The sequence below is a fragment of the Meles meles genome, chromosome 7, assembly GCF_922984935.1.
Source record: "Meles meles chromosome 7, mMelMel3.1 paternal haplotype, whole genome shotgun sequence".
NCBI lineage: Eukaryota > Metazoa > Chordata > Mammalia > Carnivora > Mustelidae > Meles > Meles meles.
This window is the reverse complement of record NC_060072.1, coordinates 73,326,344-73,340,459: the sequence shown is the minus strand read 5'-3', so window position 1 is coordinate 73,340,459 and position 14,116 is coordinate 73,326,344. Positions and strand designations below refer to the sequence as shown.

The 14,116-nt window shown below is 45.9% G+C and overlaps 2 protein-coding genes across 2 annotated transcripts in view; both read right to left on the bottom strand.

Moving 5' to 3' along the window:
• LOC123946625 (cationic amino acid transporter 3-like) overlaps positions 1-8,815 on the bottom strand; it is a 245,849-nt gene extending 237,034 nt beyond the window's left edge. The window contains exon 1 of the mRNA XM_046012214.1: positions 8,759-8,815. The gene's annotated coding sequence lies outside the window, so the exon portion shown is untranslated. The remainder of the gene's footprint in view (positions 1-8,758) is intronic.
• LOC123946626 (cationic amino acid transporter 3-like) overlaps positions 1-8,881 on the bottom strand; it is a 37,753-nt gene extending 28,872 nt beyond the window's left edge. The window contains exon 1 of the mRNA XM_046012218.1: positions 8,759-8,881. The gene's annotated coding sequence lies outside the window, so the exon portion shown is untranslated. The remainder of the gene's footprint in view (positions 1-8,758) is intronic.
• Between the last annotated feature and the right edge of the window lie 5,235 nt (positions 8,882-14,116).

Below are 14,116 nucleotides of genomic sequence, written 5' to 3'. Positions count from 1 at the left end.
CATTGAGATACCATGTTACACCAGTTAGAATGGCCAAAATTAACAAGACAGCAAACAACAAGTGTTGGAGAGGATGTGGAGAAAGGGGAACCCTCTTACACTGTTGGTGGGAATGAAAGATGGTACAGCCACTTTGGAAAACAGTGTGGAGATTCCTTAAGAAATTAAAAATAGAGCTACCATATGACCTTGCAATTGCACTACTGGGTATTTACCCTAAAGATCTAGATGTAGTGAAAAGGAGGGCCATCTGTACCCCAATGTTCATAGTAACAATGGCCACAATCACCAAACTGTGGAAAGAGCCAAGATGCCCTTCAACAGATGAATGGATGAAGAAGATATGGTCCATATATATAATGGAATATTATGCCTCCATCAGAAAGGATAAATACCCAACCTTTGTATCAATGTGGACAGGACTGGAGGAGATTATGGTGAGTGAAATAAGTCGAGCAGAGAGAGTCAATTATCATATTGTTTCACTTACCCATGGAGCATAAGGAATAATACGGAGGACATTGGGAGAAGGAGAGAAGAAGGAGGTCAGAGGAAATTGGAGGGGGAGATGAACCCTAGGATCCTCTCAATTGAGGCAGAAAAAGCATTTGACAAAGAAGAGCATTCTTTCTTAATTACAACTCTTTATGGTGTAGGGATAGAAGGACATACCTCAATATCATACAAGCCATCTATGAAAAGCCCACAGTGAATATCATTCTCAATGGAGAAAAATTGAAAGCTTTTCCCCCAAGGTCAGGAGCATGGTAGGGATGTCCACTGTCAACACTGCTGTTCAACATAGTACTGGAATTCCTAGCCTCAGCAATCAGACAACAAAAAGAAATAAAACTCATCCTAATTGACAAAGAAAAAGTTGAACTCTGAATCTGAGCAGACGACATAATACTCTGTGTAAAACCCAAAAAACTCCACTGCAAAATTGCTAAAACTCATACAGGAATTCAGTAAGCTGGGAGGATATAAAATCAATGCACAGAAATCAGTAGCATTCCCTATACATGAACAATGAGACTGGAAAAAGAAATTAAGGAGTCAATCTCATTCACAATCACACCCCAAACATTAAGATACCCAGGAGTAAAGCTAACTGAAGAAACAAAGGATCTGTACTCAGAAAACTCTAGAACACATATGAAAGAAACTGAGGAAGACACAAAGAAATGGAAAAACATTATGTACTCATGAATTGGAAGAACAAATGTTAAAATGTCTATGTTACCTAGAGCAATCTACATATTCAGGGCAAATCTTATCAAAATACTATCAACTTTTTTCATGGAACTGAGACAAATAATCCTTAAATTTATATGGAACCAAAAAAAAAAGACCCCAAATAGCATAAGGAATGTTGAAAAAGAAAACCAAAACTGATGACATCACAATCTTGGACTTCAAGCTCTGTTACAAAGCTATAATCATCAAGATAGTATAGTACCACTACAAAAACAGACATATAGATCAATAATAGAAAAGGGAGAACCCAGAAATGAACCCTTGACTCTATGGCCAACTAATCTTTGACAAAGCAGGAAAGAATATCCAGTGGAAAAAAGACAGTCTCTTCAACAAATGGTGCTGGAAAATTGGACAACCACATGCAAAAGAATGAAACTGGACCATTTCTGTAGGCCATACACAAAAAATAGACTCAAAAATAGATGAAAGTCCTAAATGTGAGATAGGAATCCATCAAAATCCTCTAGGAGAACACAGGCAGCAACATTTGTGCCCTTGGCTACTGCAACTTCTTACTAGACCTTTCTCCAAAGGCAAGGGAAACAAAAGCAAAAATGAACTACTGGGACCTCATCAGATAAAAACTTTTGAACAGCAAAGGAAACAGTTAACAAAACCAAGACAACTGACAGAAAGGGAGATGATATTTGCAAATGACATAGCAGGTAAAGGGCTAGTATTCAAAATATATAAAGAACTTATAAAACTCAACACCCAAAGGACAAATAATCCAACCAAGAAATGGTCAGAAGACATGAACAGACATTTCCCCAAAGAAGACATACAAATGGGCAACAGACACATGAAAAAATGCTCAACATCACTCATCAGCAGAGAAATACAAATCAAAACCACAATGAGATACCACCCCATGCCAGTCAGAATAGTTAAAATTAACAAGACAGGAACCAAAAGATGTTGATGAGGATGTGGAGAAAGGGGAACCCTACTACACGGTTGGTGGGAATGCAAGCTGGTGCAGCCACCCTGGAAAACAGTATGGACGTTCCTCAAATAGTTGAAAATAGAGCTATCCTATGACCCAGCAATTGCCCTACTAGGTACTTATACCAAAGATACAAATGTAGTGATCCAAAGGGTCATTTGTACCCCATGTTCATAGCAGCAATGTCCACAATAGCCAAACAATGGAAAGAATCTAGATATCCATCAACAGATGAGTGGATAAAGAAGATGTGGTATGTCTATGTGTATGTATACACACACACCCACACACAAACACACAGAGTGGGCATCAAAAAATGAAATCTTGCCATTTGCAATGACATGGATGAAACTAGGGGGTATTATGCTAAGTGAAATAAGTCAATCAGAGAAAGCCAATTATCATATGGTCTCACCCATATATGGAATTTAAAAGCAAAGAAGAGGATCATATGGGAAGAAAGAAAAAAAATGAGACAAGAAAAATCCAGAGGGGAAGAAAGAAAAAAATGAGACAAGAAAAATCCAGAGAGGGACACAAACCATACGAGACTCCTAATTATAGGAAACAAACTGAGGGTTGCTGGAGGGGAGGGGGATCAAGTGATGGGGAAATTGGGTGATGGACATTAAGGAGAACATGTAATGTAATGACCACTGGGTGTTATATAAGACTGATGAATCACAGGCCTGTATCTCTGAAACCAGTATTATATTATACATGAATTAATTAAAATTAAATAAAAATATTTATTGATCACTCATTGAAATAATCATAAGGACCAATGGACATCAGGTATCATTATACCTCTTTGTTGATTTTTATTAAGGACTTCATTCCAAGTAATTACATAAAAGTTTTGAATAAATCCAAGGAATTCCAATTGAAATCATTGGTTTCAGATATTTGGAGATCACCAACCTAGTCCTCAATTCAATTCAGCTCACATGAAATCACATAGACACTTAGGACTTTGTTCATACTTCCTCTACTAGTAGGTTCCTACGGTTTGCAAATACTGCATATCCAGGGCCAGGCACCTGCTATACTACTTGGTCCACCCTCTTGGTCCATAAAATTAGTAACTCTAACAACAACATGCTCTCACTTCTCAGTCAGATTCACCTAGTAGCCATCAGAGAGTGCTCCCCTACCTTGAAATACAATAAAGCCCTATCACATTCTTCCTGTCTACGACAGTGCCCCACACAACTGAGGTGGGAGTACTCTCTACCAACCTTCTGGAAAATGACACTCTCCTCAAGTCTCAAAAAGACGCACACAGACACACACTCACACAAAGCCACTCCCAAACAGGCAGTTTCCAGCTCTCTATCAAATCCAAACTTCTAAGATCATATTTCTAAGACTTTCTTTTCACATTCTCACCACTTTTTTGGGGGCTTCTGCTTGAACAGGACAAATCTTTCCCCACACACGCATATCTTGCTGGCATGAACATGAGACCTTACACAGACTGTCCCTCTTTCCCTAAAAACACTCTTTCCAAACCCTGTTCAACATGACACTACTTCCAGAAATGGCTTGGTCACACCTACAGATAGGATTGGATCTCTCCAGTATGTTCCACTTGCCCCCTGCTCTCCCCTCACTGATGTCCGGTGGCAGAATTCAGGGCTAGAACTCTGCACTGGGAGAGATCCAGGTTAGAGAGGAGGGCAGGAGTAGGAGGTGGTGAGTGAAGCCCAGGAGCAGAGTTTCTACCTGATGATGCTTCCAGCTTGCCTTTCCTTCCCCAGCTGAAGCCTGGGGTACAAAGAGTTAACTGCACACAGCCAAGGAAGTACCTCCAGGGGGTTTACAGGCCAGTTTGGCAAAGTCAGAGTCTGACACAAGAACTGAAATCCAAGTCTCTTTCACCACAAGAAAGTGGAAGCACAAGGGAAGTAACCCAAGGCAGCCTAGACAAAGTGCACTATCTGTGACGTTTGTGATTTGCTCCAGTGTCACGCTCTTGATGTGTGACAAATGAACAGATGGACAATGTGGAGTTTTATTCCTTCCACTGCTTTACTTTATTTGGAAAACAGACTACCTACTGCTTTGACATTGGGCGACATGACGTGGTTCTCCACTGCAATAACTACAAGTAAGGTTCATCTGCAGAAGGGAGAGTGGGACAATAGTGAAAGGATTAAATGGGTGTAGAATAGGATTTCACTTTTCTCAGGAGGATAGGGAAGTATCCTTGTAGCGTAAACTCCCAGAGAAAAGATGTTTCTGTATTTGCTACCATTTGCCTGCACTGTCTGTAATAACTACACCGTCTAAACAGAGAAATTGGATGGTCTATCAAGTAGAAACCACACAAGTTTCTAAGTGACAAAGACTGGGTTCAATCTGTTAAAATCCAGATTTCAACTAAGTATAAATGAATACAAAGGAAAATTCAGGAACTACAGAGATTCTTTATGCAAAAGAACTGAAGCAAAAGTACCGTTTCTCTTCCTCAATTTATCAACACCACCAGCATTACCGCCAAATCATCACACACTCAGTTACACACTGTGCAAGAGGGTGGTGGCATATACAGAATTCTCTCTGAGAACTTACAGTTTAGTGAACTTACAATTCATTTCATGAATACCTCCCCACCTGTCCAAATAAGTAAAAGATACATAAACTGTGAAACAGGAAGGATATTCTTTAGTAAGAAATGAACAGTCAAGTCAAGGCCATGTCAAGATCCCACATGGCTTACTGGCTGATGAAAGGTAAGAGTACTAAGGATCACATTTTCCAGTGTTGGCAAGACTAGTAAAAATCTATGCACTGTGGGTCAGCCTAAGAAGTCCGCATGGAAGAGGCTGGAATTACCCCCATCAAGACATTGTGTATAACTCTTTCCTCAGAAAACATCAGTTCAAGCAGTGTCTTCAGCTTGGTCATGATCCAATAAATACAGCCTCTTTAAGCCTTTCTTGAGTACCCCCCACCAAAAACACAAAACAAACTCCACCACACCTCAAGCCAGCAAATCAAGTTTGCCAACTAGACGGATCCAGTTAAATATTTGCTACAGATACTAATACAGATCAAGATTCTAATATGTAATATTAATAATAATGATAGTAATAATAATTCTCAGTCCAGGTGTGTGCAGAAAAGGAAGAGAGAAACCATTGCAGTAATAATAAATGCCTAACTTTCATCTTAGGGAAAGAGAAGTAAAGGTCAGATAACTTTCCAGAAAGTTTGAAAAAAAAGCTGAAGTAACCAAATTCAGCTCATGCTAAAGAAAATAAATATCCCAACTTATCTCCCAGGAGTCTTCCAGAAACAACCTCACCAAACGGATCACTTACCAGGCATACTCCCACCTAGGACCTTACTTTGGACTACATTCTGTTTGCATGTTACCTGGAAGAATCCTTTGTCTCCCTTTCTGAAGTAAAAACTCCTTAGACTAGAACCTGTTTCATGTTCTCTCCATGAGGCTAGAAACCCAAATTCTGCAAGTAATACTTACTAGGTGCAACCAAGACTTGAACGTGAAAGCATGGCAGCCCCCAAACTGTCTGCTCATTAGATCAAGAGGAAACATAGCCACCTCCTCCAACTCACATACCTACATTACCACCCCTATGACTACATTTCTCAAATCCCATCCCAGACTGGTGGAAGCTGAAAGCCAAGTCACTAAAAACCCATCCTGATGGAGACCAACATGCTCCAAACTAACTGTATGTAGACCAAATCCATCCACACTAATGTAGATAAAAATCAATGTAGATATAGACCCAAACATTTTACTTCCCCCCTACAAAATCAGATGAAGGCCCTGCTGACAGCATCAGTAGGCTAGTATCATTGCACCGTTATTTGAGTAAGCAATCAGACAGCCAGAGGTTCTCTAGAGGCTGTATAGACTTCATACTCACCAGTATCATTCTGGGATGGTTGTGAACAGGTGCCTTTTCTTAATCCCTCTGGATTAACATTACAAAAGACATAGTGAAATGCAATGTTCCTCATTCATGATTTGACACATTTATAGGATTAGTTTCAGTCAGAATCTAGTTCTGGAAATTCTTCACATTTCCATCACAGCAAAATAAGAAATCAACTTGAAATCAGAAAAGCCTGAGCTTATGCTTCTAGAGGTCTTCAGAACCTAGATGGGCTACCAGGAAGAACCAGAATGAGATTTTCCAAACAGGAAACAGAAAGAGCTGGGAAAGCCAGGAAGGGCATTCAATTAAGGGATTAGAAAGTAATGGATACCCATATGTCAACAGTAATAATCATTTTCTTTTCTAGTTCCCCCTATGATTCTCTACTCCATTTTCTCAATCCTGAATCCTGCCAACACAGAGCACCTAATAAAAGTCCTCAGGAGAAAGCAGTAGAACATAATCCATCTGCCTGTCCATCTCATTTTCCAAACTATGGCTATAATGTAGGAGAGCACTGATCCACAGTCATTTTTTCCAGGAAACCTTACTAAACAGCTTTGTTTTTCACCCAAATCCTTCCTTTCCTTGTAAGCACGGAATCCAGAAATCCATCCAGTGGTCCCATCCATCACCATACTCTGAGTCTGCTGTTAGACTAGGAGTTGTGAGTGGTCAGAGCCCATGTCTCCTCCTTCCATGAACCTCTTCCAAATATACCCTCTCAGTAATACACTGAACACAAGTCAGCTTAGGAAAGGCCAACTGTCTCTCTGGATATCTTTCTTCATATCTTTAAGTGTGTCCTTCTATCATCCTATGAGAGTACTCAGCTATATTTATCTCTCCATCCTGTCTCACCAGGCTTGGCTTTGTTCTGAAAGAGCCCTCGGTGGCTGCTCCACACCACCATCACCCTTGGAAACTTAATTGTTTTGCTGCAAGAAAGATATCAGATGATCTCAGTCATATGAAAGTTGTATTCACCTCAAAGTCCTGAGCTCTTCTCCAAATATAGATCCACACAACTTCTCCACCAAGACCCACCTGCCTCACCCCGGCTCAGGCAACACAATATACAACTAAGAGCCTCTGACACCACTTCTTACAGGGTGTTGTGCATCCTTCTTCCTAATTCTTTCCCATCCCCATTCTGTTTTGTGATTTCTGCAATCATCAAAGAAAAAAGGGACAATGATAAGCCAAATGAATAGCATCCAAAATCATATTTTTCAATTTGGAATATACTTGGTGAAGAAATTGGCCTTTCCACATATTTTGCTTCAACTAAGGTTAAGATGAATCTGCCTTCTGAAAGCATGTAACACATATCAATTTATAATGGAGAGAAGCAGCCCAAGAACTACTAGAGGGCGAGAGAAGGATAACCTAGAAATCACCGTTGGCTGGGCACCTGGATGGCTCAGTGGGTTAAGCCTCTGCCTTCAGCTCGGGTCATGGTCTCAGGGTCCTGGAATTGAGCCCCCCATTGGGCTCTCTGCTCATCAGGAAGCCTGCTTCCTCCTCTCTCTCTGCCTGCCTCTCTGCCTACTTGTGATTTCTGATTGTCAAATAAATAAAATAAAAATCTTAAAAAAAAAGAAATCAACATTGGCCACATGTAATAAAAAACACTGGTGTCCTGCATGGATGTGCAGTGTTGTCTGGGCTTCTGGGGTTGGGGTGCTGCCTGCAGTGTACGTGGCAGTCTGGAGGTGGGGAGGGTGGAGAACCGTTTAAGGTCCAAGAGCCTTCAAAATAAAAAGGATTGAAAATATGTTTGTGATAACAGCAAACCACGTCTTGGTGACTCAGAGTTATAATGAGCACAAGGCAGCCACACCCCAGGGGACATTGGTAATCTTTCGTCCTACAGCTGGACCTAGTCTATAATCAATCCCCACCATAACTTTTTAAAATTAGGTAAGAAAGAAAGGCAGGGGATATTCTCAACTGGTATAAAAATAGATATCTAGCTCCTTGAGCCTGGAGGAAGAAAACCCTCAAATCCTCTCTGATGATGAGGGACCCCTTATCACACTGGACCTGCTATTCTGCAAAGTGCACACCAAAGTCCTCCCTAAGAAGATAAGACACAGAGACTTTCAGATTATCCAGTGAGAAACGAGGTAAAACATGAAGGAGGCAGCAAAGACAAATGAAAAAAATCTTCATTCATTCCATGAACATGTCTAAGCATACTATGTGCTGGGCCCTGTGGGAAAGACAAAGATGAAGAAAGGAAGCTCTGCACTAGGTGAGCAAGGAAAGGCCACACAGGAGGGCAGGGCAAAGAGGTTGGAAGGAAGCTGGAGGGGAAGCACCAAGAAATAACCTCCCCTAACTCATATTTTTCTCATCAGAGCTGAGAACCTTTCTGGGCTGGAGGAGAATGTGTAGGTTTCCAAATCCTTCTGACCCAAACAAACCTACCTGCTGTTCCCAAATGTTCATGGTGCTGGTCTAACAACCCCCAACCAAACTCTAGCTCTAGTGCCATAAAATAACCTCTGCTCAACCCCCCAGGGCTTCTATAGGAAGTGGCATTCCTAGCCCAGCCATCTTCTTCCCTGGAGGAAGTTTTCCTCCAACTTTTCTCAGTTTCCTGCCAACTCTATAGATAGGAGAAATCACTTACCCATGGGCTTTCTCTGTCTCAGAGGAGAAACAGGAAGAAAATGCAAACCAAACGCAGGGACAGGGAAGGAGCTTGGCCAAGCAGAGTCACGACTTGGAGGAGAGCTCAAAGGGTGCGTTCAGGGAGTTGAGGCCCTGGGGAGGAAAGGTCCTCTTGGAGGATTAGCCTCAGGAGTGTGAGCACTAACAAGGCTGGGCCTCAGGGAGTTGGGGCCAAAGTGCAGACGGGGACTGGGAAGAATATGAAAGTAGGAAGGAGGTGGTTTAGCAGGAATCCTAGAGGAAGGATAAAGGTCGGCAACGGAAGACCAGTGGGGCCCTGCATGGATGAGGTGGTGCACTGAGGCTTAAATGGGACTTTGTTGTGTGAATTTTTAGCTGTGAATTTAGAAGTAAAAAACTTTCCAAGGTCCTGGATGGGGTGGAGGTCTAGCTGGCAAGTGGCGAGTATGGGGAGCCTGGTGGAGCCCGGCCTGTGGAGATTTGGAGACCAGTCCCAGATCCAGTGAAAAAGCCCACTCAGCAGTCCTGTAATCAAGCACAGAAGTGCCTCCCCTGACCCAGATGCATCTCCCAGCGTCTTCTACAGCTTCCTCTACCACCACCATCCAATCTGGCCCCTCAGCCACATTTCCAATCACACCAGGAGTAAGACTAAAAGGGACCTGTCTTAAGCTTCACCACGACGGATTTCCTGAGACAGTCACTCAGCGTTCACAGCATATTCTGACTGAATGAGCATCAGCCTTGCACTGGAGGAAGTAAACACGTGGTCCTGCCTGCAGAGCTTCCTGCTGTAGACGATCATAATGAAGAGACCCCAGGACCCTGAAACAGTGATCAAAGGAAGGTGCTTCCTCTTTCAGAATGTTAATCTTCAAACAGAAGCAAGACTTCTCAGAGGTGGAGAAGGCAGGAACTGCTTAGAGACCCAGGGCTGAATGCACAAGTGATGGGCCCACAATCCATGGGTCACAAGGAAAGGGGCAGAACTGTCTCTACTTGTCACTGCTGACATGCCTCTAAACCCTCAGTTCTGTGCCTCAAAGACTTGGGGTGGAGTGGGGGGAGGGGAGAGGAGGTCAACAGCTGGTTCCTAAAGGGACAGAGTCTATGCTAACTGTACTAAAACAGAGCATTGAACTTGGAGCAGAAAGAAGCGCTTCAGATCTCTGGAAGAATCTCCAACTGAGGAAAACCCACCAATCACACTGACCCTGTCCAAACACATCTGCAGGAGACATGGACCAAGGGCAATAACTGAGCTACTCCTGTGTTCAGGTGTTATGTGAATTTAAAAGTAAAAAAGCTTTCCAAGGTCCTGGGTCCTAGGCAGGTGTTATGTGGGGTGGGGATGAGTGGCCCAGTCAAAAATACAGAGCCAGAATTCCTAGAGGCAAAGGAGACAGGCAGGACTGGAAGGAATGGCTGATGTGACAGAACAGTAGGGGAGGGGCATCTGGGTATTTGATCTGTGTCTATTCCACCAGTCCTAGGCTGTGTCCCCTGCCTCAGCTGGGATTTCCCCAGATGTGCACCTGCTTGAGGGCATCAAGGGCAGATGCAGGGGAAGGTCTGTCTACCCATACATCTGGTCCCCAGATCAATCCCTTTTCCTTTCTCCCTGTGCTATTCGCTGCTTGCTGGGTAGAGGGCAGGAGACTGGGGGAAAGCCCAGGGCCCTCAGTCACCAGGTAATGAAAAGAACTGGCCCAGGCTCTTCTTTCAGTATCTCCCACTGGCCACTGCTGTGGGCTGGCAGCCTAGAGGTCCTAGGGCCTTGCATTAGGCATGACACAGACCAGCGGTTCAGGAGTGGTGCCTTGAGCCTTGACAGTACAGGCCACATGCCTCCAGCCCCCACTGAGCCCCAGAGACCCCACATTAGCAGAGGCCCTGATCCCTCTGTTCCCTTACAGGCTACTGCCCACCCTAAGGCTCCATGGAGAGGGAAGCCTCCTGAACCCCTTCTAGCCCCCTCAGGAGCATGCCTAGACCCCTGTAAGCTGGAGCTGAGCTTCAGACCCCCTTCTTGGCCTCTCAGGCCTGTTCCCAGAGTCCATTCCAGGCGGTGCCAGCACCCTCAACCACACCCCAGCACCAAGGCCAAGGTTCTCAGGGTGCACTTGCTCCTGGTTCTCCCTGCTGCTCAGGAGTCCGTGGTCATCTCTGCTGCCCTTGCAGCTGTGCCCCTGGCTCAGCCGGCCCCACAGTGGACACAAAACTCTGAAGCTCCCATTGCCTCCCCCACTCGTGTTATCGGCCCTTGTACAGGCCTAGTCTATCTCTGCTACCACCATCAAGGCAGCCAGCATTGCAGCCTTTGCAGGCACAACCTCGAAGGTTGCCACGACCAGGGTGTCATCCTTCTGGGAGAAGAAGATGAAGAGCAAGGGGCCCTACACGTGTGCCTTGTGCACCAAGGAGTTCCAGAACAGCTACAAACTCAGGAGGTAGAGGCCATCCACCCGGGAGCCAAGGATGGCCAGGTCCCCCGGTTGCTATGGAGATGCCCACTATGGTGCACTGGAGCCTCCTGAGTATCCCCAGCTGAGCAGAGACACCAGGGATGGGCGGATGGGGTTGTAGGGAGTGGAGAGGCCATGGGGGCACAGGGACCACAGATGGCAGGTGACAGGTGACAGTGAGCATCTCAGGAGGGAGCACCTGGGGGAGAACAACTGTGAGAGGTGCAGCAAGCCTTCCGCGGTGTCTTCCATCTGAAAATACAGGAGCTGGGGTGCTGGACTAGGAGTCCTGCCTGTTCCTGGTGTGCCCGCGGCGCTGCAAGCACGAGGACCCTGTGAGCTACCGTGCACAAGCCATACAGCCGCTCCCAAGGTGGCCAGAGCTTCCTCTCAGCAGTCACGCTCCACAGTGCCCTCCACAGATGGCCCTTCACATGTGACATGTGTGACAGCTTTTGCTATGAAGGACCTACTGCAGCACACCCGGTACCACACGGGGAGAAGGTGCAGTGTCACGTGTGTGGCAAGACGCCAAGCACGGCTTCCGTTTCCGACCACACGCAGGTGCTCTGCCAGGATGTCACCCTGTCTGTGAGCTCTGCAGCAAACGTACCCCTGAGCTCTGTCCTAGGAGAGCAGTGGTGAAAGGGGCCTGGCAGACCTGACCCCACACACCTGTACCCTCGGTTGTGCTGAAGCCCCTGGACTGTGGGCAGGGGTACAGAAGACAGGAGTGACCACTGCCCTCACCCCTCTCCTCTCTGTACCCTGTGCCCTGCCATTCCAGGTCTGTGAGCCTTCTCCATGATGCTCCTTGCTCCCCTCCTTCCTCACCCCTCCCACTACTGTCTGCGACTCTCCAGGGACTTACTGCTTTTGATTCTTACCAGGGGAGAGACAGGAGGAAGGAGGGGAATCATAGATTCTGTCCCAAATGGGGAAGTGGTAAGATTGGAGAAGAGAGAAGCAGGGAAGACAAGGATACAATCTGCAGAAGGTGGGGCTGTTTGAGTTCAGGCTCTAGACAAAATAAGGAGTCACTAGAGCCAGAGGCGGGATAAGAGACAGAATTTTAGGGTAAACGGGGAATCTAGTCACTACAGGACCTTCTTGGAAGTGGACAGCCTAGACCTTCTGTGACCCCCATCCCCACTCCCCCAAACTCTATCCCTGACCTTTTCTTTTCATTCAGTTCATAGGAGACAAGCTGTGTCCCTGGCCATGTCATCTTGTTCCCATGTCCCCTGCATGTTCCCACCCTTTATCCTTCCTATTGCATGGACCTATTATAATAAATCTAAAAATTTTTTTAAGATTTTATTTATTTATTTGACAGACGGAGATCACAAGTATGTAGAGAAGCAGGCAGTGAGAGAGGAGGAAGCAGGCTCCCGGCTGAGCAGAGAGCCCGATGTGGGGCTCGATCCCAGGACCCTGGGATCATGACCTGAGCCGAAGGCAGAGGCTTTAACCCACTGAGCCACCCAGGTGCCCCGTAAATCTAAATTTTTTAAAAAAGAAGGAAAATGCTGGACCAGGCCTGAGAGAATGCAAAGGATGCAGAGTTGGGGCCAGAAGTCTCTCCTGGAGGAGGGGGACAGAATGGGGGAACTGGCAGGTGGAGCCCACCCAGGTGATGTCACAGGAAGTGTCTGCACCTTGAGGTTGGGGGAGGAAGAGAGAGTGGAGGGGGCAGCATTGTGAGCCAGAGATACAGGGAGATAAGAGATAAGAGAAGCTGGGAAGGGTTGCAGAGAGGGACCAAGGGTTGGGGAGGGAGGCGGCACAGGACACAGACAGGAGGAGATGCGGAGGAGACACTGACAGGCTCACAGAGTGAGACTCAGATATGATGGGAAGAGAGACCCCCAGACAGTGAGGGAGGGGCACAGGGAGGGGGACAGCCAGAAGGGTGATCTGAGAGCAGACCTAGTCCTGACTCCTGCGACATCTCAGACCCCAGAACATCTGTGGATAGGGAGGGTGGAGAGGCAACCTTCCAGAGAAGTCCTGCAGAGAAGACCTGGGAGCAAAACCCCCCAGGTTCATCCCATTCCCGTGCACACTTACAAGTGTAATAACGTTCAGAATATCCAGGTCTTCCACATAATAACAGCCAAGAGCTCGTAATTACATTTCTTCTCCAAGTTGAACCTTTTAGCTTCCTCCTTCCCCATGGACACACATCTTTTATGAAACACACCTAACCACATCCTGGATGTTTGAAACTGCATCCATAGAGGTGGGCTCAATTGCAGCAGAAGAAATTTAGAAAACACAAGGAGTTCCCTTGAATGTAGGGTAGATCAATGCCAGGACCTGAGACACACACACACACACATAGACATGCACGCGCAAGCACACACACACAGAGACACACACAAACACATATCATGCTCACTTGGGCACACACTTCTCCAAACACCTGTGCACACACACATCACTGCCTAACACATCTCACAGCTCCCTCCAATGTCCTCATTTCCAATTCCAGCAACTTCAGTCTGGCTGTGAGCATCTGCATCCCTCCTCTCCCCTTCATCCTGGTGCCCCAGTCCAGCTGTTGTTTCCCGCCCAGCTCATCTGTCTCCTGCCTGGCATAGGGTTGGCTTGTCCTGCTTCAGAAGCAACAGAGAGAGCTTCTCCTCCTCTTCTCCTCCATCCCTGCCCTGCTGGGTTTCCCTTCTACACCCCCTCCTGACTCCTCTCCTCCAGGCAGCCTTCCCTGATGAACACACCGGCTCTGATTCTGAATTCACCCTAGTCCTATGTACCTGTGGGTGTGTGCTGGGTAAGTGTCACCGGATTACTCTGCATATGAGTGGGCAGGGAGGGGACTGTGAGCTCCCCAAGGGCAGGACCCCTTGACCCAATATTTCAGGCAAATGCCA